Genomic DNA, 27,951 nt, shown 5'->3' on the forward strand with positions numbered 1-27,951 from the left:
TATATATTCTAAGCCCGATGCCTACGTGTGGGAGTGTACCTACAAACGAGAGTGTTTCATTCAATCTATATCTAATTTTTAACTAGGATTTGGGGTCTGGAAAGCTTTCTCTATAGTCTTGAAAAATTTTTTAATCGTAAGTCGCTCTGGTACAAGGTGTATGTGTAAGAATGCTTTCATTATTCTATCAGACTTGAGGGTCTGAGAAAACCCAGGCAAGGTTCCAATGGGTTTGTTTTCATGTTCCAGACCTCATACTCAGGCAGCAGTTTCTCCTGTTCTTTAATGTTTAACTTATGCCTTCATCAAAATCATAGTAAAGGGTTAGTGGAAAGTGATTCTTCTGGTTGCTAAGGGGAACCTGGCTTGCCACAGGTGGGAACGCAAATGGAAACAATCACTTTAGAGAACAATTTTGTGTTAATAAAGAGGTGCATTCTCTGAGACCTGTCAATCAAAATTCACAGTCCTGAGAAACCCTGCTACAAGTGAAAGAGAAAGCAGACCCTCTTTCAGATGTTGTTCTGAACCCTTAGGATTACTGAAAAATGAAAAACAACATAAAAGGCAATTATTGGCCTGAATAAACGGTATTATAGTAGTATAATTGAAAGCAGGTAAAGAGAATAATGTACATTTACTTGTGTCACATATAAATCTCTAAAAATTTCATGCTAATGAAGACACCAGTTGCAGGAAAATATATACACAATGATACTAACATAAGTAAACTATAAAATGTTTCAAGACAATATTCAATCTTAAGATTGTTTATATAGACATTTAGTAAATTTATAATTTCTGAAGGGAAAGATACATAGGAATTTCAAAATGAAGGTTACTTCTGATTTTAAAAGAATGACCATGGGACCAGAACAATGGTTGAAAGTTTTAATTATATCTCTTGGAATACATTTTATTTCCTTGCAGAAAGGAGAGAGGGGAGACGGATGAAATAGAAGTAGGAAAAAGGATGAGCTGAATAAGCAATCTAAAATCTGCCACAAAATGCTGGGTAGGAGGCCTTACCCAGTCTCTTGAGCTACTGAGTTGTTTTGCTTGGAGAAACGAGACCAGGAGAAGTCCTCTTTATCCATGACATCGATTTCTTATTTTTCCTGGATCAACTCCATTTTCTCTGTTTACAAAATACACAAAAAAATCTAGTTGTGCTACTTTTACATATTTTAATTTTGTCTAAATGTCAGAAGTATTGTTTTCTGAAACTATCAAGATCTTTTCATTCCAAATAGTGGTAGCTAAAATAAAAATAGCACACAATTGGGGAATTTAATGTAATAGTTAAGTGATGAAAATTTACTCTGTGCATCCAATGGAAAATGCATGCCAAATTCTGAGATTTATTTTTACTTAAAAACACAAAAACTGAATCAAAAAGCTTTCCTGTAAGCCTATAACCTTACATACTTTTCTGTATAAGACAAGCACAGGATCCTGAGGTTGCAGCTTCTTAATTAACTGCCATGGGAATGTTTACATGTGAAATTAGTCACCAGAGGGAGCCCATATTATTCCTCAAAAGCAATCTCAAAAGACTGAGGACAAATGAAAATTTATGTAGAGATTGGGGCAGAGAAGTTCAAGGAGAGTACAGAGTGTTCTTTTACTGTTTCTTGAATTGCAGTTTCCTCCCAATTGCAGGCTTCAGAATGAACTATCTTTGATAGATGCAAAGGCTAATAGCAACAGCATAGAAGGAAACAAAATCCATTTTTTTCCCTTGGTGTCTATTCATCCATTGACCTTCACATTTATTTAACATGAAAATGACTTTTGCACATGCTGATTCAATTTACACAAGAATAAGATGTTTTATTAGGCTCCTGGGTAGGTTAACTGTGATAGTTTCTAAACAATGCGAGTGTCAATAATTTGCCCAATTCTTCTCAAAATGAAATCAATCTTGGTCATATATTTAGTAAATAAAATTGTCTACACATTTTGGTCTTCTAATCAAGTATGAAAGATAGCAGAGTCTGAAAGCAGAAGAAACTCCTTACTCCAAAACACTTCTCATGGTAAAATTCTATGATTTTAGTATCCCGTGAAATGGGTAAATGGAATCTATAAATGGTTGTCAGTCAATGAATTCAAATTGGACAAACAATGAAGCTCTTTTTAAAGAAAACTCGGGCCAAAACCTCAAGCACGCATTTTGGTACTGTACAATTGAACCATTTTTATGCTTAACTAGACTGAAATGGAACAAAATGCCATATGCGGTGTACCCTATGACCTCTACAGGCTTTTCTTACCCAGATTTTAAACTCAAAGAACTGGAGCAAAATCAGATTATTCGTATCTTTTAAACATTATATTTCTGTCACCAAGAATAACTTAAACTGTACTGGAACTTGTATGTCTGGTAAGTCTGCAATAATGACTTGAATTAACTGACCTGCTTTTCCACGTTGCATTCTGTAGAAACTGTTTTAAAAAATGTCAGGCAAAAGAAAGTGAGAGCTGGCACTGCTGTGCAAACCCTCAACTTTTGAATCCTAAATGTTAGTTTATCTAACTATTGCTATCTGCTCATTTATTTACATTACTTTTTTTTTTACCATCTGTGATTGGAATAAGACAGTAGCTAAGGAGACTTTATGCATTTAGCCCATTTCTGAATCTATATGTTAAATACATTGTAATGATTATTGGATATGTGCCCTGGATTGAAAGACTTTAACTCCATCCAGATTCTAGTTGTGTGGCCTTGGGGGATGTACTTAATTTCTCCTTTCTTTTTCTTTTCTTATTTTTTTTTATTTTTTTTTTTTGAGTCTCACACTGTCACCTAGGCTGGAGTGCAGTGGCACAATCACTGCTCACTGCAACCTTGACTTCCCATCTCAGCCTCCAAAGTATCTGAGACCCCAGATGTACACTATCATTCCTGGCTAATTTTTTATAGAGATGGAGTCTCCCTATGTTGCCCAGGCTGGTGTTGAACTCCTGGAATCAAGTAATCCTCTCGCCTCAGCCTTCCAAAGTACTGAGATTACAGGTGTGAGCCACCACGCCTGGCCTGTTTTTCTGTTTTTAAACTGGGTTCCTGATAATTCTTACCTCATGGGAAGGTAGGGGGCATTAAATGAGGCATTAACATGTGAAGAATATTGTCAGGAACATGGGAAGTTCTCAATAAATGTTATTTATTATTGCTGCTGCTGATCTTTTGATCATTGCTCTTGGTGGTGGTATATTAGACAAAAAGCCTAATTATGACCATCTCATATTGTTTTTCTCTCCTCAAATTGAACTGACCTTGCTTTATTTTTAACTTCATTTTCTTGGTTTAAACTTCAGACTTGCATGAATAAATGAAATGTTGCTTTTTTCTTTCCAATTAGAATTCTTCCCCTAATGATTTTAAATGTTAGACTTGACCTCCTTTCCAAATATTTGCTTAGGTATAGATTCCAAAGTCATAGCTATCTATCCACTGCTATTAGAATGTGAAATGGGAGAGTATACATGAGGAAGCTTCTGTAACTTCATGCATTTGAAGCTATTTATAGGGAAATGCTGCTGTGGGAATTATATGGGCACGATTAGAAGTAAAGACCTTGATCTCAGTTTGAGGAACATTGGTTTATCGACTGGTGGTAGAGAAGATGGGAACAGTGCTGGAGGTGGCGGGGAACTAGAACATAACAGGATGATATGATCAAGAGATCATGGAATCTCTGAAAAGTTCACAGCCAGGACGTTTTTACTATGTGGCTGCTAGAAAGTATTGTAGTTGATTGACCAAACTTGTTCCTAATGCAAATTTAAAACAACTAGAAAAATTACAATGATGTGTATCTGAATTAAATGTGTAGCAATATAATGAATATATACATATAAATTTTTTTTCAGAAATGCTATTCAAATAATTCTCCTGCCTTGTAGTTGTACATGACCAGAAATGTCACTTTAAAATATGAAACTCTATGTTCTTCCAATCTTATAAACTATTACTAGTAGTTCATTGACAGCACTATAGATATTTGCTGTCTAATTTTTATGGTATAGCATGTTTAAAAAATGATTGTTGTGAAGAGTGATAATGATAACATGTACAGGCAGTTCTCCCTTCTATGGTAGTGCCAGATCATAAACATGCCCATACAAATTAACCTGTGCAAATTGATCATAGCCAATAGAAAAACTATGATTGTTCCATGACCTTAAAAAAATTTGCCAAAACATCAAAAACTCCATACTGTCAGTTGTAAATACCTAGGGAGATTTTTAAAAATAGTAAAACTAGTTTATTTAGCATACTGTAATTTAAAATAAAAGAAATGAAAAATAAAGTAGTTATTTAAAAAAAAATCAAGAATAGTTTGAAAAATGATCGCCTTCCTTTTCATTTTATGACATCTGCAATGGAGTGAGTGCCTTTTCTATGCCTTGGTGAATCAGCATGCTTCTTTTTTTTATTTTCAATTTTTTTATGCTTGAATAATTTCCCAGGGATTTTTTTAATACTTCAAGTTCTGGGGTATGTGTGCACAACGTGCAGGTTTGTTAAGTAGGTCACTGGTCATTAGAGAAATGCAAATCAAAACCATCTCATCTCCAATGAGATACCGACACCATCTCACGCCAGTTAGAATGGCGATCATTTAAAAGTCAGGAAACAATAGATGCTGGAGAGGATGTGGAGAAATAGGAACACTTTTACACTGTTGGTGGGAGTGTAAATTAGTTCAACCATTGTGGAAGACATTGTGGCGCTTTCTCAAGGTTCTAGAACTAGAAATACCATTTGACCCAGCATGCTTCTTACGTTAGGATCAGCTTCTAACATTTTATTGTTTGTGCTTCCAATGTTATGATATATTTTCAAGACTTTTAAAAATGTGAAGTTGTTTTTGTTTTGTTGTTGTTTGCTAGTGTCATTTCTTCTGGGACATCTTCATTCTTTGTTGCATCCACTTCATTTATGCTGAAAAAGTAGCCTTCAGTAAGTTCTTCTAGCTACATATCTAAAGCAGCAATGTCAATGTTTCCACAGTTAGCTATTGCTTCTATAACTGCATTTGTTTGATTAAAATTTCAGTCACTATATTATCACCCTTATCTTTCCTGCATTTTCATTTTTCTTGGCCTATTTTGATTTTTGTAAGATGGCATATGAATCTATAACTAGGAAACAAGGAGACAACACAACTGTGTGATTTGCTCTCTGTATGCAAACTGAGTAACAGATGTACAGGGCTCAAACCCAACAGACTTTGAAAGAAGTGATTGGTCTTTGATTATAATTCTTAACTGTTTTTTAGGTATTTGTGGACTGAAGAGCTATCAGAAAACTTTGCACTTTTTGCAGTTGTTTGCAGTGAATATACCTTGATAACTAAGATTTGAATTGTGAAGGTAGGGAACTGGTTTTATCTAACTAAACTGTGCTAATTAAAACTTCGCAAAATTTAAACAATTAGTGCTTCTTGGACTTAATTTTGTTAGCCATTTACTTGCTATACCTATTGGCCCAGGCAGAATCTCAATATGCAGATTTCAATGGTCATAAAATATAAATCACCTATCTCTAGGATAAATGGATAATATTACCTGCCCTCTCGGATGTCACAACATTTGGAGAGAGATATGAAAAATATAATATAAACCATAGATATTAAACAATATACTAAGTGGTAATTGCTACAACTGAGGAGTAGATGTTTAAACAAAACAGAAATGAAGCGTCCAGAATGTAGTCAACATTCAACACATTTTGTCTATTTTGTAATGAGAAAAATTACTTATGAGTAAATTCTAAGATTCAAAATCAATTGATTTGTTTTCTTTCACCAATTCAGGATAATTATGCTCCAGCTTTGTGAGGAAATAATTTCTCATTTGCATTAAATCTGGTTTACTACTGACTAGTCAAGTTATTTAAGACAGCCTTTGAAGCTGTCTCTCATTACGGTGTACTTGAGCTATCTCATTTTAATTTATCTGCTTTTGAATAGATGCAGATAAAGGATCTCAACACTTCTGAGACCCTTTAAGTGCAAGCAAATCATTGCTGGCAGAGTTAAATTTTTTCTTTTAGGGAAAAAAATTAGTGCATCTCCCTTCAGCTTTTCATTGAAAGACAGTAAGTTTCTTCCTAGTTTTTACCACTGCTGCCTGGAGAGAACTGTTTCTTAGCTTCTCCTTCTGTTTTGAGGTATGAAGTGTGCAAGGCCTGGCAGTATTTACTGGGTCTCCATGCAGTGTAGGCTCCCAATCCTCCATTCTCGTGTGCATTCTGTTTGGCCTGATCATGTGTGCATTTGTCACAGTGCTTGTAATAAAAAAATTAATTTCTTCCTTAGTATATTCTGTGGATGCTTCTCCCTCTGCCATGTGTTAAAGATTTGCCTGGTGTGATCAGCACAGAAATTAAGTAAAATGCCTTCATCTCCCAGAAGGACTGTATTTAATATCTCACATTTAATTTCAGATAGTATCTGAAGCATTTTAAGAGACACTCTTAGCTAATATAAAGAAATGATTTGAAAGTAGTTCCAACATGCTAAAGTTGACTACAGTAACGTAACGATAGTACCAAAAGAAGTGTTATAGGCCGGGCGTGGGGGCTCACGCCTGTAATCCCAGCACTTTGGGAGGCTAAGGCAGGTGGATCACGAGGTCAGGAGATCGAGACCATCCTGGCTAACATGGTGAAACCCCGTCTCTACTAAAAATACAAAAATTAGCCGGGCGTAGTGGTGGGTGCCTGTAGTCCCAGCTACTCAGGAGGCTAAGGCAGGAGAATGGCGTGAACCAGGGAGGCAGAACTTGCAGTGAGCTGAGATTGCGCCGCTGCACTCCAGTCTGGGGGACAAAGCGAGACTCCGTCTCAAAAAAAAAAGGTGTTACATTTTATATACTCAGACTTTTTTAGAATTTAATATTCCATTTAATCCAGATTGTCTTAGATGCTCATTAATAATTTCCAATTGAGATTCTTTTATTTGCAGGCAAGCAAATGAAAACGTAAACTAATAAACTATAAAAAAGTGCAATGTATATTTGTGGAAACAGAAAAATATATTTGAGCTAATGGCCTTATTTACATGGGATACTAAGTAATAACTATATTAAATGTGCTAATATTTAGAAAGACCTGCTTTTACCTAATAGTATGCTAAAAAAGCTTTGGATATAATAATAAACTTAGGCTCTAATTTCAATAAGAATAAATTCTTGGAAAAAATGTACTTGTCAACAAACATTTGAAATGTGCAACACTGAAAAGAAGTGGTGTCAGATGGCAGTTATCAACTTTCTACCTAGTCACGAGAGGTAGGCTGATGCAAGAGAGGGTCGTATCAAATGGGATAACTTTGCAGAGTTTGGATATGGAAAGGAACCTCACCTGAGACACAGGGTGAGTGAGAGGACAGGAGTAAGAGGGTTTGAGAAAGCATTTCAGGCCACAGCAACATTGAACAAAGGCAGAAGGGTGCCAAGCAGAACCGTGCCTTGCTGCACCAACAGTGGTACTGATGGAGCATTACAGCGATGCTGAGCAGAAGGTGAGGCTACTGAGGCAGTCGGTGAAGGCAATTTTGGAATTTTGGATGTACTATAATATGAGTATCAGAGGAACTTGGAACGGGTCTCAGAGGAGAGAGAATCTGAAGAGATGTAGCAATTCAAGGAATGTTGCTCTGTTCCTGTGTTAATTGTCTTAGGATTATAGCTTCCAGCTTCATTCATGTTACTGCAGAAGACATGATTTTATTCCTTTTCATGGCTGTGTAGTATTTCGTGGTATATATGAACCACGTTTTCTTTTTCCGATCTAACATTGACAGGAACCTTGGTTGATTCCATGTCTTTGCTATTGTGAACAGTGCAATGATGAACATATGGTGTATCTGTCTTTTTGGTGGAATGATTTATTTTCTTTTGGGTACACACCCAGTAATGAGATTGCTGAGTCAAATGGTAGCTCTGTTTTAAGTTCTTTGAGAAATCTCCAGACTGCTTTCCACAGTGGTTGAACTAATTCACATTTCCACCAGCAATACATAAGCGTTGTTTCTTCTCTGCAGCCTTGCCAGCATTTGTTGCTTGACTTTTAAATACTAGCCATTCTGACTAGTGTGAGATGATATCTCATTGTGGTTTTGGTTTGCATTTCTCTGATTAGTGGTGCCAAGCATTTTTTTTTTCACATTTGTGGGCCACTTGTATGTCTCCTTTTGAGAAGTGTCTGTTCATGTCCTTTTCTAATTTTTAATAGGGTTATAAGTAGGAGTTAAGCATTGGGCACACATAGACATATAAGGGAACAGTAGACACTGGACTAGAAGAGAGTGGCGGGAAGGGGAGTTATAAAAAAATTACCTATTCAGTACTATGCTAACTATCAGGGTGATAAGATCTGTACTCCAAATCTCAGCATCACACGATATTCCCAGGTAACAAATCTACTCACATGTACCCTCTATTTAAAATAAAAGTTGAAATTAAAAAAAAAAATCTAGCTAAAAGTACTAGAATAAAACCATAATCCTCAGCAAACACAGGAAAATAAAAACACCACAAGTTCTCACTCATAAATGGGAGTTAAATAATGAAAACACAGGGACACACGGAGGGGAACATCACACACTGGGGCCTGTTAAGGGCTGGAGGGAAATGGGAGGGAGAGCATTGGGACAAATACCTAATGCATGCAGGACTTAAAACCTGGATGACAAATTCATAGGTGCAGCAAACCACCATGGCACTTGTATACCTATGGAACAAACCTGCACATTCACCACATGTATCCCAGAACTTAAAGTAAAATTTACAAAAAAAAAAAAAAAAAAAAAAATTCAACCACAAAAAGCTATTAGAGTATATTTTTGATAATTCGGGGTTAAAGAGTCACTACTTCTTATGGTTCAAACTAAGGCCATTTTATTTCAAAATATGGACATAAGTATTAGAAATTACACTAAACAAAAATAAACACAAAATATTAAACACAGCATAACAATTTACAGTCTAGTCACATTTTAGAAGTTATTTACTTCAGCTTCCTATAGAAGTACAGCATTTTACTAAGAGGAAAACCACTTTTTCAATCTCTCCTCTTCTATTTTTAAATTTTCTTTTGTTTTATGGTATTACTTTATATAGCAAACAAGATACTTTTTTAAAAAAATGCAAATAGAACAAATATTCTCTGTATGTTTCTCCCTGTATATTTATGTACATACACATATTCACCAAGTTTTTAGTACTTTTATATGCCTAGTTTTAAACAAAATGGGCTCATAATTACAGATTTTTTGGTTTCTCTTAGAAAAACATAGCATGCTTTTCCCATTAACTTTCAAATATCATTTGTAAGTACATTTTCTAATCATATTATCACAGAAAGTATAAAATAATAGTGTAAACAAAACTTACTCTCATACCTCTTATCTCCCAGTCTTTTCTTTCAAAACCTATAACTTTTTTGGTATCATTCCAGTAATTTTAAGTGCATTCATCTGTGTAACAACATATTCTTTTACATGAACAAGTTGGTGCACAGTATATACAATATGACTTTACATGTAAAGGATCCTAGATTTTGACAAAATGAAGTAGCTAAATACAATTTAAAAATCCTAGATATTTTACCCTATTTGTGTGTGTGTGTGTGTGTGTGTCTGTCTTACACTTTCTTCTCAACTACTGATTATTATATTTTATGGATTGTGTGGATAAATTATATTTTATAATGTTCCTTAGTATTTAGGTACATCTTAATTTGTTTCAGAATGCTGCAAATAAGTTTATATATACAGTTTTGCTTTCTTCTATATATCTGAATACTTTCATATAAATGAGTTGCTGTGTTATAGGGCATTTTAGATTTTGATATATGGTACCAATTAACTCTCCATGTACATTGAGTCAATTTACACTTCCATTGGTAAAAGAGAGGGGCTATGTCTTCATATCCCTATCTAGATCAGAGATCAGCAAACATTTTCTTCTTAGTCACTGTGGCGGTTAAGTAACTGTGAAATTCTATTCTATATATTTGGCTCTCATTGATTATCTAATCATCTTTCATATGTTAGTCACTTTTTTCTTTGAACTGCCTGCAAATACATTTTGCCTACTTTTTGTTCCATTCCTGTACTCATGTTTTTATTTATGTAGTTGACAATACTTTTTAATGTCATAAGTTATTTTTCCTTATGTGTCTCCTTAATTTTGACTTTATTGGTGATTTTTAGCCTTTATAAATGGTTTTCATTTCTTACAAATATGGTCTGTGAATCTTCCATTTTGCAGAATATGCCTTTAGCGTCATGGTTAGAAAATCTAAATCATTTCGTTTAAAATAATTGATGTTCCACAAACTTTTATCGTCTATCTTTCCTCAAATCTTACTTGAAAAGACTGTAAATGAAGACCAAAAAAATGGAAATGAAAACTTCAGCAAACAAGCATTTCAATACTTTTTGGAAGACTGAATTCAGATAAATTAGGATAATTGGTTTAGCAGAAGGGAGTAGACTAGATGCTAATATTCTTGTAAATGGATTATTATGTTAGTGCAAAAGTAATTGCAGGTTTTACCATTTCTTTTAATGATGAAAACTGCAATTACTTTTGCACCAACCTAAAGTAAAGCCTGAAGAATGAGAACAGGAAGGAATGGGTACCTCAGACCTATTATACCTAGACCCAAACAGCGATATACCTCTAGCCTTAACCCTAAAAAGTCAGGAAGGAAACATGGTTTATCCTCAAGAGAATTTAAGTTACAGAGGCCCTACACTCAGGTGTCTCAGCCCAGCAATTGACAAAAAATAGCCTCAAAATGATAAGGATGTGGTCTGTGAAAGTCAACGCTGAGGCCGCCCAGAGTTTTTCCCCATGCTTTGGTTTTAGAAGTGGGGCAACCATCCTAATCTCCCAGACAAGAGGTTAGGGTATTCTCCTGTGGAAAACTAAATTGCTTCAGAAAAAGACCTTATAATACAAATATTTAGGGATTTCCTAATAAAAAGCTATTTTTAACATGAGATCTTCACTTGATGTCGAGAGTAAGTACTGCTTACACACTGGCTTTATCAGGAAGATCTTCAAAATATCACATGTAGGGGGAAAATCATAATTGTGAAGGTGGGGAGGGTTATGGTCTATAAAGGTATTATGAAGAAATTCATCAGAGATAAATCTATTCTACTTTAAATGAGAGCAAATAAGTGTTTATATTTTATAAAATAAAATATGATAATACAGGTTGAACATCCCTAATCTGAAATGCTCTAAAATTGGAAACTTTTTGAGTAACAACATGCCTCTAGTGAAAAATTCCAAACCTGCCTTCATGTGATAGATAATGTATATTACTGAAACTACTGTATACAATTATATTCAGACTATATATATCAAGTATATATGACACATAAGTGAATTTTGTGTTTAGACTTGGATCCCATCTCCAAGATATCTTATTATCTATATGCAAATACTCCAAAATCCAATGAAAATTGAAATTAGAAACATTTCTGGCTCCAAGCATTTCAAATAAGTAATTCTCAACCAGTATATTAATACTATTTAAAAATATATAGGTACAGATCAGAAAAAGCACCCGCACTTGGTGATCTGCTAATTTTTGTTTTAAATGTTATCTAAAATGTAGATAGCATTGATCTGATAAAGTCATATTGATAAAAAGTATTTCTATATAAATATTTTATATTTTCTTAGGCAACTTTTTTTGTTTTTCTTTCTTTTTCATTTACATCTTTGATCAGTATGAATTTCTTTTTTGATGAAAAAACATTTAAAGACCTACCTTTGTCTTTAATTCCAAAAAGTGAGTCAGCTATATGATGAATACGTTCTAGAGATCTCGTGTACAGAATGGTGACTATAGTTACTAATGATACATTGTTTATTTGAAATTTGCTAGAAGAGTATATCTTATGTTTCCACACACACGAACACACACACACACACACACACACGTGCACACAGCCACACACACACAGTAACAGTGTGGTGATAAATGTGTTGATTAATTTAATTGTGGTAATCATTATACAACACATATATCAAATCATCATATTGAATAGCTTAAATATACACAATTTTTGTCAATTATACCTCAAAACTTATTTGTTTTGCCAGGAAATCTCTCCAGATATCCACTTATTTCCTTCAATGCTGCTACATTGAACCAGATCTTTAATTAAATGTTACTTGTCAATCATTACTTTCCTGATTATTCTATTAAAAAACCATGAGTTTTGTTCACATAGGAAAAAAAGTAGAAATTACTTAGAACATAAAGTAAAAAAGAAGAAGTCCACATCAAACACATGCAGACTAATTCCACAAGGGATAATCATTTCAGTGTATAAATTTTCAGAAATTTTATGACTAAAGCTTTTGATAAAATATTCCTTTCTAAAAACTTCATTTATTTTCATTCTCCTGAGATAATCCTTTAAAATACACCATTTTCTTCCATAAAATTGTCCTTCAGGCGTTTAAAAGAATTGTCCCCACTTTATCTTCTTTTTCCAAAAAAAAATGCCCCTCTTTTTTACTGTCTTCTAATTCTGTATGCTTAGAAATAAAATACGTTGTCATTTTTTACTATATTTTCTCATCACTTTTAAGTAGAAATTGTATTTTTAGCTTTCCATTTTTAAATTCATTTAGTAGTCTGACAAACCTTTCTCTGAGCCCGCATACTAAAACAAGTTGGAACTGTTTTATATCCAAATTACGTTGAATTTCAATTTTCTATTTATCATGTTTTTTACCTTTTTGAACTTTCATTATATTCTTGCAAGAGAATATTAAAACAAGGTTGAAGCTCATTTTGTCATCATACCATATTCTATTGATGATACATTGCTGCACCTTTTTTTCGAACAATGAACCTATCCCTTTCTCCTACTTAATGAAAGAAAAAACAAAATATATGTGAACAACGTTTCTAATACTTCACAAACTTTGATTCATTCTGGGTCTGGTCTTTTTTCAGGATCCTGGAATCATTTATCTACACCTTTTTCCATGGATAAAATCCATTTCATAATTTGCAGAATTGCCACAGGGCTTGAGTGTTTGCTTTGGTCAAATTACCCTTTTTTTTTTCAGGAATTATTTGCTACTGTATAATGTAAATTTTATCCTTTAGTACTTTTAATATCTCTCTTATTCTATTTTCTCAGTTGAAAAGCCCATTTACTATTGTATTCCAAAAGCAAGGCTTGTAATCTAGATCTAGGTTCAATTCCTAGCTCTGATGCCTGTAAACTTGGACATGCCCTATAATCTCTGTGAGTCTTGGACTCTTTCTCTATAAAATGATGAAAATGATGTGCACCCTGAAATTTGTTCGTAATTTTGTTTGAACTAGTATTTTTACAACACTCTTGGACAAACTAGGTGTACAATAAACAGGTAATGATAACAGTCATGAGATTATATCTTTATAATGTTTAAAAATTCTTTCCCTGCTTTAAAACATATGTGAACTATAGCTCGGTTACTTCATTTTGTGCATGTATATTTTGTATTTTACTAAAAACCTCAAGATGTGATGTAATAATTGCCTTTTATGATTACTATTTATTCTTATTGATGTGAATTAGATCCAGATCAACAGGTTTCCTATTTTCCATTTCCACATTTCCATTCTTTTTCTGAAATGTGAATTTGCCAACATTTGTTAGTTGAGATGCTCTGATAAACTGAATTTTCAGTAGACTTATGAAGATTATAGTTCCCTAATTATTACAAGTCTTGTTTCTATGTGGGTGGTATGTTGTCTTTTAAATAAGCATGCCTTGATTGCCACCTTTAAAAAAAAAATTATCCTACTGAGATATTGCTTTTGCAGTATCACATCAAGTCATCCCTAAAACAAGGTCTTTCATTTGGAGAAACAAACTGGATTCTTTTCATGAGTCTGTAATTCTGGTCATGAAATCCATGTGATGGAAGAAAACAATTTCTAGCATTATACTCAGAGATCTAGGAGTAGAAAATTCCACATACATAAAAGAGGTGAAAATATCTTCTATCCCCGAGTATCCTACAGTTCTCTACTTAGAACTGTAGAGTTGACTTGAATTTTTGGTTCTTTCGGTTCCATCCTTTGACCCCTTACTGTACCAGAAGATGAAGTGTTTATTCTTGTCAAAGGTGGTTTATCTTAAACTTGGCACATAAGGCTGGTCTGGTAATCATAACTATTTGCCACATGCTAGCTGTGTGACCTTGTCCAAGTAACTTTTCCTCCCCAAAGCCCAGTGTTCTCATCTGAAAGGGATGCTAGCATTCATACATAGGAAATATCATTGTTAACAGAAAGAGGTCCCAATCCAGACCCCAAGAGAGGGTTCTTGAATCTCATGCAAAAAATAATTCAGGGCGAGTCCACGGAGTCAAGTGAAAGCAAGTTTATTAAAGCAAAGGAATAAAATGACTACTCCATAAGCAGAGCAGCCCCAAGGGCTGCTGGTTTACTATTTTTATGATTTCTTTACAATATGCTAATCAAGGTGTGGATTATTCATGAGTTTCCCAGGAAAGGGTGGGGAAATTCCCAGAACAAATGGTTTCTCTTCTTTTTAGACCATATAGGGTAGCTTCTGGACATTGCTACGGCATTTGTAAACTGTCATGGTGCTGGTGGAAGTGTCTTTTAGCATGCTAATGCATTATAATTAGTGTATAGTGAGCAATGAGGATGACCAGAGGTCACCTTTGATGACATCTTGGTTTAGGCAGGTTTTTTTCAGCTTCTTTATTGCATCCTGTTTTATCAGCGGAGTCTTCGTGACTTGTGTCTTGTGATACCAGTCCTGCTCACCTCCTATCTCATCCTGTGACTTAGAATGCCTAACCTCCTCGGAATGCAGCCCAGCAGGCCTCAGCCTCATTTTACCCAGCTCCTATTCAAGATGGAGTCTCTCGGGTTTGAACACTAGTGCCATCATAATAATTACTTTTAAAAGCTTATTAAAGTCACCTAATAGAGTGCCTGTTAAATATGGTGCTAATTCTTTACTTAGTTTTTTTCCCTTTAATGTGCTGGACTTTCTCTAAAGTTTTAATGAGGAACCAAAGAGAACAAAAGATGAATCTGAACACTTGAGAAAATTAAGATTCCTGGGGTAGGGTCAGGGTACACAAGAATGACAATAGCTAACACATAGGGACTTACTGTATACCTGACATTCTCCTAAACTGTTTTGTATATCTACCCATTTCATCTTCAAACAATCCCAGGAGGTAGGTGCCATTATCATTTCTTGTTTACGCCTGGGGAAATGAAGCACAGAAAGATGAAATATCCTCCCAAGTTTTAGGGATAGGAAGCAGTGGAACTGAAATTTGAACTCAGGAAGAATGGGTCTTATGGCTGTGCTCTGAATCATGACACTAAGGTGTCTTACTGTCAAAAGGACCCAAACCTCAGTATTTTAATCTTAATAGATGATTCTCTCAATCTAGTATACCAACAAAAAAATAGACAAAATTGGAATAGGAACTATTCCATACCCCTAAAAATAGTACTGCTTTGATCTTTCTGTGCCAGGAAGAAATCACTGGCTAAGATCTTTGTGTTCCCAGCTCAGCTGTTTCTTTTTTAATCCTCTCCATTTTGGCAAGTAGACAAAGTCACAAAATACACAAGTGTCTCAATTTTATTTTTTATTTTAAGCTAGACTTCTGACCAGAGTCAGTGACATTTGTAGCTTTTTAATTATACACACATGCCCCTTTCATCTTGCATAATGCTGAGCAATAAAATCAAATGTGCCTTCTTACCTCTAGGTGTCTATTTGGAGCATAAAGCGTTTGTATTATGTGTTAATCAGAACATCCATATTTTGGTGGGGTAAATATGGACACAAAATGCAGGAGTTCACTTACTCTATTGTAATGAATTTTTAGTCCTGAAAAACCCACAAAGGGGTTAGAAAATGTTGGCTATTATGCTCTTTTAGGAAAATATATTGCCTAAGGGTATAGAAGTGCTGACTATTGGGAAACCAAACTGGATTTAAAGGAAGAAAATAGCATGACATAAAGTAACATTAAAATAACTTTTAAGAATTTGATCACGAGACATGGAAATTAAACAAGGAGGATAAGGAGAGCATTACTTGCAAATGAGTGCTTCTGGCAAAATTTAGAGATATGTCGGCTTTAAGAAACAGACAAACAGAAATTATATTTCAGTTGGTGCTTAGACCAAAACAAGCAAACAGAGTTTAAGGAGCAGGTTTGCATGTCTTATTTCATAATCCATATAGCAAAATTTTTGTATTGATTTGGCTATCTCCTAATGTGCCTTCTGATATGGTTTGGCTCTGTGTCCCCACCCAAATCTCATGTTGAATTGTGATCTGGAGTGCTGGGCCTGGTGATTATATCATGGGGGTGGTTTCTAATGGTTTAGTACCATCCCTCTAGTGCTGTCTTGTGACTGAATTCTTACAAGATCTGCTTGTTTGAAAAGTTTGTAGCATTTCCCCACCACCACTCACCTGTATCTCCCTCCTGCCACCATGGGTTTGCTTCCCCTTTGCCCTTCTGCCATGCTTGTGAGTTTCCTATGGCCTCCCCAGCCATGCCTCCTGTACAGCCTGTGGAACTGTGAGTCAATTAAACCTCTTTTCTTTATAAATTACCCAGTCTCAGGTAGTTCTTTATAGCAGTGTGAGAATGGACTAATACAGCTTCCCTCCGAATTTTAGTACATTCTCTAATATGTCCTCAAAGGTTCTCTAAGAAATTATTTATCAGATAAGAAGTAATTTATTTTCATAAAATATAGGAATCAGATAATTTAGAGTATTTCATAATTTTAAATAACTAGATTCAAGGCTATTTTGAATACCAAGAGTTTATTTCAAGTAAGCAAATATTGAAGTAGCTGAATGAAAAACTATGTAAAATACTGTGCAAATTACTTCTGTTCATAGTATGTGCTCAACAAACATTGTTATTATTTTTCTTCAAGCTGAGTTTTATCTCCAAGTTAACTATTCAGGGTTACTTCTTGTTTTCTTTTTTTACTTGAGCTCTATATTTTTGTCAAATAGAAAATATATTAATTTATAACTATATGAAACTATCTTAGATTCTGTGGTATAAAACAAAGATTTAACTTAATACTTCTAATAAATAAGTTCAAAGTCTAGTTGAGGACATAAGCTTAAAATAGGTTAAAAAATACATATCAAGGCAGTATGAAGTCATTTCCAAGTGATTAATGAATAATATCTCTAGGAGTTGATAGGAAGGAAAATAAATGGGGTTATCATGATCAGTGAGGACTTTATGATAAGTTTATCATTAACTGAGTCACAAGGATAGGCAAAGTCTACACAAAGAGAAATATTATTCAGTAATGTTACATAGGAAATATTTCATATAGCCATTGAATCTTAAATGTTATTTGAATAAATGGCTTGGAATTTTTTATTCAATAAAGAAGAGGTAGGAGGGGATTTAGAATCAGAGATAGAATTTTAAAGGTTTGGGGCCATTAACTATTATATTATGTCATCTTATAAAAGGACTGGATATTCCTTCCTTGCAGATGCTGGTTGCCTTTTACCATGATACATTGTTGAATGTTAACTTGATATATGGTTCTTTTCTCCATATGTGATGCTTTCATACCTCCCATAGAGCTAGGCAGGAAATTGCTGTCAATGCCTTAATATTCTTGCTTCTCCATGGGGTAGACGGGAAAGTTCCATGCGCTAAGAGACTGTGCTTAGAATGGGACAGAGTTATCAAAGCACCACAAAACTCAAAGGAATATAGAAAAGAATTTATAAGATGGAAAAAATGTGATAACAGAAACTAAAAGAACAGCAATAGCAATAATTATACTTGTGTGACTTTCATCAAACATATAAAGATAAAACAGATAATTTTCAAGCTTTTGGACATAGCAGAATATTATATTTTGGCCATTTCTATAGACCATGTCAGAACTATTAAAAAGATTTATGTGATCTATATATTTGCTTCTTACTAATTAAATGTGAATTTAGTCAAAACAGTGAAATCATTAACAGTAAAAACATCTCTCTAAAATTCCCAATACAATCTTTAAAATGTTTTCAAATTAAAATTATAAGCCACACATTTAGCTTATAGTTTACACTTAAATGGACACCTAGCTTACATTTAGGAATACTAAATGTATTTTTGACTTAAATATTTAAGTCATACCAAAAATCATAGCTTAGCCTAGTCTACCCCAAATGTGCTCAGAAAACTTATATTAGCCTACAACTGAGCAAAGTTTATCTTATAATTAAGTATTGAATATCTCATGTAACTTAATGAATACTGTAGTCAAACTGTGATTTAGGCAGAACTGCCCTGAGTAGTGTTTAAAGAGGAAACTGGAGTTCTATCAGATGAGTAGAGTACAGAATAGACAGTATCTGTTATCTGCGTAACAAACCACTCCAACATTTAGTGGCTTAAAGCCACAACAATTCTATCATTTTTTATAATTCTTTGTCCTGGACTAGATACAGTTTGTTAGTGGTTCTGCTCCTCATGGTGTATGCTAGAGGTAGAATGTCCCAGGGATATTTCGCACTCACATGTTTTGTGCCTCGTGTGTAGCTCAAGCAGCTAGGGGTTTGCTGGTCATCTCTCTTTCTATGTTGCCTCTAACATGCTTATCTTGGGCTCTCTAAAAGAATAGTGATCTCCAGGTAATAAGATTTTTACATGACAACTACATTTCCAAGAGGATTTTTGCAGAAGGGCTGAAGCTGAAAGTTGCAAGTCTTTTACAGCTTGACGTTGGAAGTTAGAGTCACCTCCACCACATTGTCTTGGTTAAAGGAAGCTCTAAGACCAGCTCACACTCAAGAGAGTGGAAAATAGATTGCACTTATTGATGGGGGCAGTGGTAACAGTTGCAGTCATCTGCCACAGAAATCTAGGCTCTTTTTAGCTGATTATAGTTATGCATTTCTTAAAGCTGGAAATACCTTCTGAGAAAGGCATTGTTAGGGGAATTTCATCATTGTGCCAGCATAAGAGAATTTATTTACCCATACCTAGATGGTATAGCCTACTATATGCCTAGGCTATATGACCTAACCTATTTTTCCTAGGCTACATACTTGTACAGCATGTTACTGTACTGAATACTGTAGGGAATTCTAACACAGTGGCCAGTATCTGTGTATCTAAATATATCTATACATAGAAAAAATAATCCATCACCAACCAAAACATTGTTATGACACATGACTGTAGCTGTATAATTAGTATCCATTCCTAATGTAACCTCCTAGTATAAGATACCCGTATTTGCACCTGACTAGAAGGTGAAATGAAAAGGGAACACCCTTTCCTCAAAGGGCACATTGAAAATTGCCCTGACCACTTCTGATTTCCTCTTGTTAGCAGAACTTACTTGGATGACTGCATCCGGCTCTAAGGGAAGCTAAAAAACGTAGTATTCAGGCAGACATGTGCCCAGCTATCAAATCTGGGGCTATTTTTCTATTGAGGAAGGGTACATGACATTTTTGGAAAACTAGAAGTTTCTGCCACAAAACTTAGTAATGTTGAAATTTTATATTTTTCTTAATGTCCACAGGTAGAGACTGTGTCTATTTTGTTGCTGCCTACTCTGTAGGATATTCTTCAGAAACTGCAGTATGAAATAGTGCCGGATGACTGTGGAAAGGAAGGAGGCTTTACTGGAGGGTATTTCCTTTCAAAGGCATACCCAGTGAGAGAACCTGCTTTTTATAAACCTAGTTTCTGGATGGCAAGCTCCCATCCATCCTCTCCTAGGAGCTGTAGGCATTTTCCTAATTACATTGTATTCTTGGATAGATATGAGTACAGCCAATTGGTTCTCTGCATGCAAAATTCATCTGAGCTACCAGGAAAATATTGAGCCAATGTGTGTCTCTTCACAGTTTAACCATTATCTTAATAAATCTTGAAAATGTTTGCTTCCTATTCAATACTGACAATCCCTTTTCTTCACACACAAATGACTTGTTATAGGCATTTTATTTAGGGAGAACATGATGGTATCTGTCTGAATAAGAACAAAGTAATTTCCCTCAAAGCATTTGCCAAATGCCTTAGGAACACATACTCCATCACTAGCCAATACACTCTTCAGTTCTCATTCCCTAAACTCATCCAGATAGTATATGCATCTAAAAAAGGCAAAATAGTTCTGAGTTCAGTTTTTTCAATAATTTAAAATGAAGATTAAAAGGGAAAAGGAACCCAGAGGTCACTAGCTAAATTTTATAAATTGATTCCTAATATTATCATGATACTCAACATTTTCTTTACATTTTACCTACATATTTAAAATACTCTCCTTTTTGCTAGTTTCACGATAGTTTTGACAATTTACCTTAATCTTATTTTCCCAAGTTTTCTCACAATAGTGAACCTACACAGACCAACTGTTTAAGTGACTTTTTAGCATCCAAATGAATATTCTCTGCCCTGTGTTTTGCTTTTGAGGACCTGACTAGGTTTTTCTACCTCTGATTTTTTTATATTACGTTAATTCGGTTTAGTTTCCCAGAATCATCTTTTCTGCATGGTTCTGGGTTAGAGTTGTCCAAAAGAATTGACAATACATTTGAGGGAGGGCACTTAGGCAGCAGCTCTTATTCTTGGATGGTCACCAGGGTCACTTGCTGTAACAGGCAGATGCAGAGGTGCCAGTGGGTTCCTGTCCCACTCCCCTCTTCTATGTGTCTACCTTCTCAAACCCCACCCCAATTAACCAGCAGCAGCTCTAGGCCCTCTCAGAAGTTTGGCAATAGACCCACAAAGACAGTGGCTACACAGAAACAAGGTTTTTCATAGGCTTTTCTACCTACTTTTTCTATGGTCTCTCAACTCTCTCCTAGACATTTACTTCCCAGCTCTTTCCAGAATTATATAGTAACTAATTCCCATTGTATATCCCTTGATCATACTGATAGGATTCAACCATGGGTTCAAGTGTTTAAGCTGAAAAAGACTAACTGTTGGTTCTTTAGGTGGTAGGGAGCCACACCAGCAACTGGACTGACTGATTACCTCCAGATGACAAAAAATAAACATTTTGTAAAATTTAAGCTACTATTCATTTACTGGTGTCTGTTACTCACAGATAATGGTCAAAAGTAATATGCAGGCTCTCTAAAACTATTCCAAATAACATAATTTCCCTTAATGCCAAAATTATTCCTATCTTACCCTGGCTAATGTATAGAAAATCAATTTCATAGAATTAACTAGAAGTTCTATATTCAAGAACAATATAACAATATCTATTTCCTCACAACTGTATCCCTAACATATAACAATAAGAGATATATAGTCAAAGACGAGTAAAACACTTATTGAATAATGAAATGAATCCTTTTTGAAAATATAGTCCTTTATGGGTACAACATGGATAATTTGAAAAAATATAGTAAATATTTTACACCTCCAGGTATTTAGTTGCTGAAAAAGGAGTTCATTTTATGAATCACTTAAATATTAATGTGCAAATTTTCAATTGTACTTCCATAGCCTAGAGATTAAAATTAATTCAGATAATAAGTCCCACTGAAATTCCAAATTGGAAGTCATATTCCTTAAAGCCATGTTCTCTACTCTGAAGTTTATAGTCTTCTGAAGAGCAGGGGCCATCAGTTGTTGCAAGGAGTTCATAAATCCACGTAGGCATCAAATATTTTTAGAATATTAAAATGTCTAGTATAACATGAATTTTAAAAAGCATGTGAATGTTACGTGTGAATTAAACAGATTCACATATATTTAAGATTTACTAATACTGCCTTTTTACTATATTCTCTGAATCATTATCTACTAAAATCACAAGTACTGTCATTTCTCTTTACAAATCATTACAGAAAAACTTCTAATCAACTTAGTCATCCTCTCTCAAAATGGTAAAAGTGTATGTGTGTGTGTATTCTCATATATGTAAATACATGTATGAGATTCTATATCAGTACTGGGATACTGGCAAGGACATCATCTGCCAACCAAAAATTTCAAACAAGACTTATAAAAATATAGTTCAGATAAGACCAAATTAAGAAAAGGAAATTGTCTAGGAGTCATTAAATGTGGTAGTGGGGAAAACACTTGGATAATAGGTGGATGGATCATGCATTAGAAATCCAACAACATTTCTAGCGGTGGCAAGGTGGAGGTGATAAAATGGCTGTTGTTAGTGGGCAAATTTCAACCATATAAAGAAATGGCAAAACCTTACTTCAACACAATGGAGCAAGAATATGTTATGAGTCTCCTAATATGATATAATGTGAAATGTATTGGATCATCTGATGAATATTTTTCTCAGATACATTAATCTTGAATCGCCTTTGGCTTTTAGCTCTAGCTTGAGATTAAAAACAAAAAGAGTATCTTAAATCTCAACATGAGGAAACAGGAGAAAAACAACTCATAAAGTGAGATATTCTGTAAGGGTAGACTGGATATTTTCAGCAAATCAATTGCATGAGAAAAAGTAGACATGATAAGCCTTATATACATTAAAAATTACTCATGGACATAACTAAACAACAGTAGGTAGATCTTATTTGGATCACGATTTTAAAAAAATTGCTGGTACTGTGGGTACATAACATACCTTTAATTTTTAGAGATGAGTCACATATGGATGATATCTCTGTGGCAGGCAGAATAATGGCCCTCCAAAGTTGTCTGTATCCTAAATGTCCCTTTCTCAACTGTGAATATGTTGCGCTACAATGAAAAAGGATAATTAAGGCTACATGTGAAATTAAGGTTGCTAATAAGGTCACTTTAAAATAAAAAGATTATTCTGGGTTATTTGGATGGGCCCAATGTAATCACAAGGTCCTTTAAATGTAAAAGAGGTAAACATGCAGTGTCAGGTTGATATGATATAGTCCGGTCAACACCTTGATTTTTATCTGTGGGAGACTCATTTTGACTTATAATTCTGACCTCCAGAATTATAAGGTAATAAATCTTTGCTAGTTTAAGCCTCTAAATTTGTGGTAATATTTCACACAAGCAATGAAAAACTAGTACTCTGAGATTTGAATTAAACATTTTAGCATAATAAGTTTAAAAATTTAAATAAAGCAAGCATAAGTAACTATTTTCTGCAGGAGGCCAGTTTTAGTCTTTGTATTTTTAGGTATGTTTGAAAAATATACAACTTCTGTTTAAAGTTATCAATTCAATATATTATAAAAATTAAAAACTAAATATATGAAGTGTTGGTGAGCTGTGAGAATATAAAAACTCTCATCCATTTCTCATGGAAAGTAGGCCATGATAGGCAGTCAGGAGATATACAAACAGACTATGTAACTGAAATTTGATTCTGGATATATACTGCAAAGAAAATCTCACACAGCTCCTTTCAACGGTATGAATGATTATGGTTACTGAGGTATTTTTTATGATTAGGCTCAGTGGGTTGGTAGTCCATTATTAGCAGAATAAATAAGGTCGATTCATATAGAGGAAAACAGCAGTTATGTGCAACAACACAAGATGAGATAACACAATGTTTTTTACATAAAAGTATACACTCATCAACGATATGCTTTTTAAGGAAATCATGACTTATCTGGAAGCATAGAAAAATAGAAAATTCAGGGTAAACTCATGAGGGATCTGTAATTGCCCAACAGATTTTTCCTGCCTGGTGCACAGATAAAACCAATTCACTGAGACTGTAGTGTTGCAGTAGAGAAAGAGTTTAATTAATGCAAGGCTGACCAAGTGTAAGCATTAGACTTTGTTATTGTTCAAATCTACCTCCCCGAGAACTCAGAGGCTAAAGTTTTAATAATTTAGTGGGCAGGGACCTAGAGAATGGGTACTGCTGATTGGTTTAGTGTGAAATCATAGAGGTGTGAGAAAGGGTCCTCTTGTGCTTAGTCCACCTCTGGGTGGGGTGGCCACAGGACCAGTTGAGTCATGAGTCATGGATCTAGGTGGGGTCAGTTACCAGAAAGCAAAGTAAGAAAAACAAATTAAAATGTCAATATTAGGTTCTACAATAGTGATTTTATATAGAGGAGCAATTGGTGAAGTCACAAATCTTGTGACCTCAGGCCACATGACTCATGGCTAGTAAGGGATTATAGAAACTATGCCTACATCTTAGCAGAATTTAGCCCTCTCCATAATCCTAATTATGTGGTTTTAATTAGTTGTGCAAAGGTGATGTCAGTCCCTCAAGGAGGGGGTTAGTTTTAGGAAGAGACTGTTGTCATCCTTGCTTCAAAGTTAAACTATAAATTCCTCCTATGGTTAGCTTGGCCTATACCCAGGAATGAGCAAGGACAGGCAACCTGTGAAGCTAGAAGTAAAAAGGAATCAGCCACACTATACTTCTGTCATAATCTTTGCAAATTTGTTAAAAAATAAAAGGGATAACAATATTAATTTTTAAGTAGGTACATCTCAATTTCAGAGACTTAAATGAGAATAACTCCCTTCATTTATAAACGGTAGTAGAGCTTTAGCCCCTGAATATTCTTCTGACATCCAGTCTTTCCTGTCTTCTCCAAACCATCCTGCACATTGCAAACGGATTTATTTGAAATAGGGGGAAAAATGGATCATATTGTTAAAACTGTTCACTTGTTCTTGGGAAACAATCCAGAATCCTTAGCCTGTCTTCCAGGCAGGGAATTAGCCTTGTGTGCTATCTGTCATTCTCTCCTTTTTCTCTCCACTCCAACCCTCTTTACTTCCTTTCATTTCTGAAGTTTCATGCTCCTCCTTGCTCAAGGCCTTCGCACTTTTGCTTTTCCTTGGCCTGTAATTCTCATTCTGCCACCATCTTTTCCTCAACACACAAGTCCTAGGAAACCGTAGGTTATATAGCACCTAACACAAAAACAAAAAGGAAAACATGTCCTGACTTTCCAGGTAAACTCCATTATTGCACATCTAAAGTACCCTATGTCTCCTTCACAGCCCTTGCATGAATTGAAATAAAACTATATAGTATATAAAGAGTTTGTTTCACTTTCTTTTGGTTTCCGTAAAATACTTCCCATCATGAGCACTTCATAGCAGCAGGTATTCTATATTATTTAAGGGGTAGAGACTAGGTGCTCCTGAAATATTTGCTGAATGAATTTTAAAAATCATTTATGTATCTAAACCTCTATTAAAATGAGTTTAGTCAGAAGTGTTAAGACAGCACCCTCCACTTTTGACAGATGAATTATGCAAAAAATAAGAATAAAAGTATTTGGTAATCATATATATAATATAATGAATATGAATCTATTTTAAGATTTCTAAATGACATATATTGAAACTCTGTACATGGCTAAAAATGTACATTCTTTTTAAAATTTCTCATTGGTTTTCAAAAAAGGATTATATATCATTTTTACAGAGTTAGAAATTATACACACCACATTTTCTGAGTTCAGGGCAGAATATGCAAGATCAAAAACAACAGAAGAAAAGGCCAAAAAAAAAAAAAAACCACATCTGAAATACCCAGAAAGATGGAAAGCTCTTCTAAATATCTCATGGGTCAAAGAAGAGGTGATTATGGTAATTCTAGTCTATTTAGAAAATTACAAGTATGAGTTCCAAGGAAGATACAAGAAAAAGAGCACATTGGCATATTTCAATATACTGAAATTAGCAAAATTGAACACAAGTAAAACTTTGAAGGGAGGATACCTTCATTAACTAGAAAACAGAAAATTACTAAAATTCCAAACTGTCATCCTGTTGTAATATAATTTGCATCAAATAAACAGAGGTCATGAGAAACTTACGTAGAGCAGGTATACAAAAACTTGTTCTGGAAAAGATTCGGTTTTACAGGCCATATATGCTCTTTATGGCAGCAACTAAATGCTGCTGTTATAGTGCTAAAGCAGCCAGACAATAAGTAAATACATAGGTGGGGCTTGGTTCTAATAAAGCTTTTCTTTCCCCCCCCCTTTTTTTTTTTTTTTTTGAGGCAAGGTCTCGTTCTGTCACCCAGACTGGATAAATTGGCTCAGTCTCTCAATCTTGGCCCACTAGAACCTTCAGCTTCCAGGTTCAAGCAATTCTTGTGCCTCAGGCTCCCAAGTAGCTGGGATTATAGGCATGCACCATTATGCTCAGCCTAATAAAGCTGTATTTATGGACACTAAAATTTAAAATTTTTTTCACATCCAATTTTCTTATTTTACCTTTTCAAGCATTTAAAAGTATAAAAATAATTCAAAGCTCTCCAACTATACAGAAACAAGTAGAGGAAAAGGTGCTGTAGCTTGCCAATACCTGACAAACTTTCCCTCTATCAAATATAAACAGTAAAGGTGACAATTTGGGTCTGGGAACAATGCATAAAACAGGAACTATTCTGCAATTAAATTCCACAAGCAGTTGAATTTAGGTGTTCCTATACTTTATAGATGTGTGTTGTCTGACTGACAACAGAGTATAAATACAACCTATTCTTTTTTTTTTTTTTTTTTTTTCCTCTTTTCTTTGGACCAACATTTTTAACTGGAAGGAGTAAGTCCTGAAGATGGCAGTGGGCTGCAAGTAAAATATGATGTACTGTATTTCATTGATTTTTTTAAGATTCACATTGTTTCAAATATCAAACATAAAATGGATTTTTATCTTATTGATGTCTTACAATCTTTGTCAGCCAATCAGGAGCCATAAAGTTGTTTTCATTGCCTTCATGTTCACAGATTTGATAATTGCTATTTTTTTCATTGCAATTGTTCTGTGTGCTGCATTGTTACTATATATACTGAGTTTAATTCCTTTTTAAAATGGTATCAGAAAGATTACACTGAGTCATTTTTTAAATGAAATGTTTGATTATGCAGGAGGGTTCAGAAACAAAGCAGCCATATTTATGATTAAATTTATAAAAACTTTTTTGTTCATAATCATACATGAATTAGTGATGAGTCTTATAATCAATTAAGTGGCAAAATTAATGAAATATAGTAATTAACCTACAGGTAACCTTAAGGTGCCTTTCTAATGTCAACTTAGGGAAAATAAAACTTGCAATATATACATGAATGTATAGATCATTATCTTTTCTCCTGAAGATCATTCAATAGCCACAATTTTTGAAACTTGTTTCCAGCTGTTGGTTCTGGAAATCCTTCTCTCATCTATATGTATAAAAAATTTGTTTTAGCTTATACTATTTACATTTAAGTTCACATAAAGATACCAAAATACAGAGTACACATAATACAGAGACAAAAACTGGAAAACCCACTGTTGGGTTCTATAGTAGTCTAGAGTCCTTTCCCTTTTCTTTTTATTTTTTTAGAAATTGTGAATTTTTTTGTTTCTTACATTCTATATTATTTTATCTTTTTTTAAGTTTCTGAGAATTAATAATTGTTCATACTTACCATGTTTATTTTTTCTCATTCATTGTGTTTGAAATGCTTGTTCCTTAGTGCCGTAAAGAAATAGCACTTGAACATAAATTTAATTTAGTAAGGCAATTTTTACCTCCTGCAGAAAGGGTACACTTGCCATCAGTTTTGCCACGAGAGTACACTGAACAAAGGAGACAGGGTCATTTATAACCTGACGCATCTACCCTACTGCTGTGTCCAGTTTCCATTGGCTGGAACGGAACCTCACATTCTGTATTTGTCTCGATTGGCTAGCAACTTAGAACCTTTTAAAAGAGGCAAAGGTAGATGAGAACAAAGGAAAGAGGAAGCAACTTGTGGAATGCTGAGAAAGGTAAACACACTTTTAAATAAGGAAGAGGAACAGGCTATGACCTAAAGCTTGCTTGGACCAGTATAAGCATGCCAGGGCAAATATTTAGGCTAAGGTGGGAGCTAAGAACATAAAGTACACTGACTTCTTTACCATGGCTAGCAGATATTTAAGAATGTTAGCACAGGTGTTTGAATAAAT

At 34.5% G+C, this 27,951-nt stretch overlaps 1 long non-coding RNA gene across 1 annotated transcript; it reads right to left on the reverse strand.

The window, feature by feature from the left end:
* Positions 1 to 1,052: 1,052 nt before the first annotated feature.
* LOC129030801 (uncharacterized) lies at positions 1,053 to 27,514 on the reverse strand. The gene is made up of 3 exons (XR_008500755.1): positions 27,429 to 27,514; positions 22,664 to 22,779; positions 1,053 to 1,138 (listed from the first exon to the last, which is right to left on the reverse strand). It is a non-coding gene; the product is annotated as an uncharacterized LOC129030801 (long non-coding RNA).
* Positions 27,515 to 27,951: the final 437 nt, after the last annotated feature.

Source organism: Pongo pygmaeus, chromosome 12, assembly GCF_028885625.2.
Source record: "Pongo pygmaeus isolate AG05252 chromosome 12, NHGRI_mPonPyg2-v2.0_pri, whole genome shotgun sequence".
NCBI lineage: Eukaryota > Metazoa > Chordata > Mammalia > Primates > Hominidae > Pongo > Pongo pygmaeus.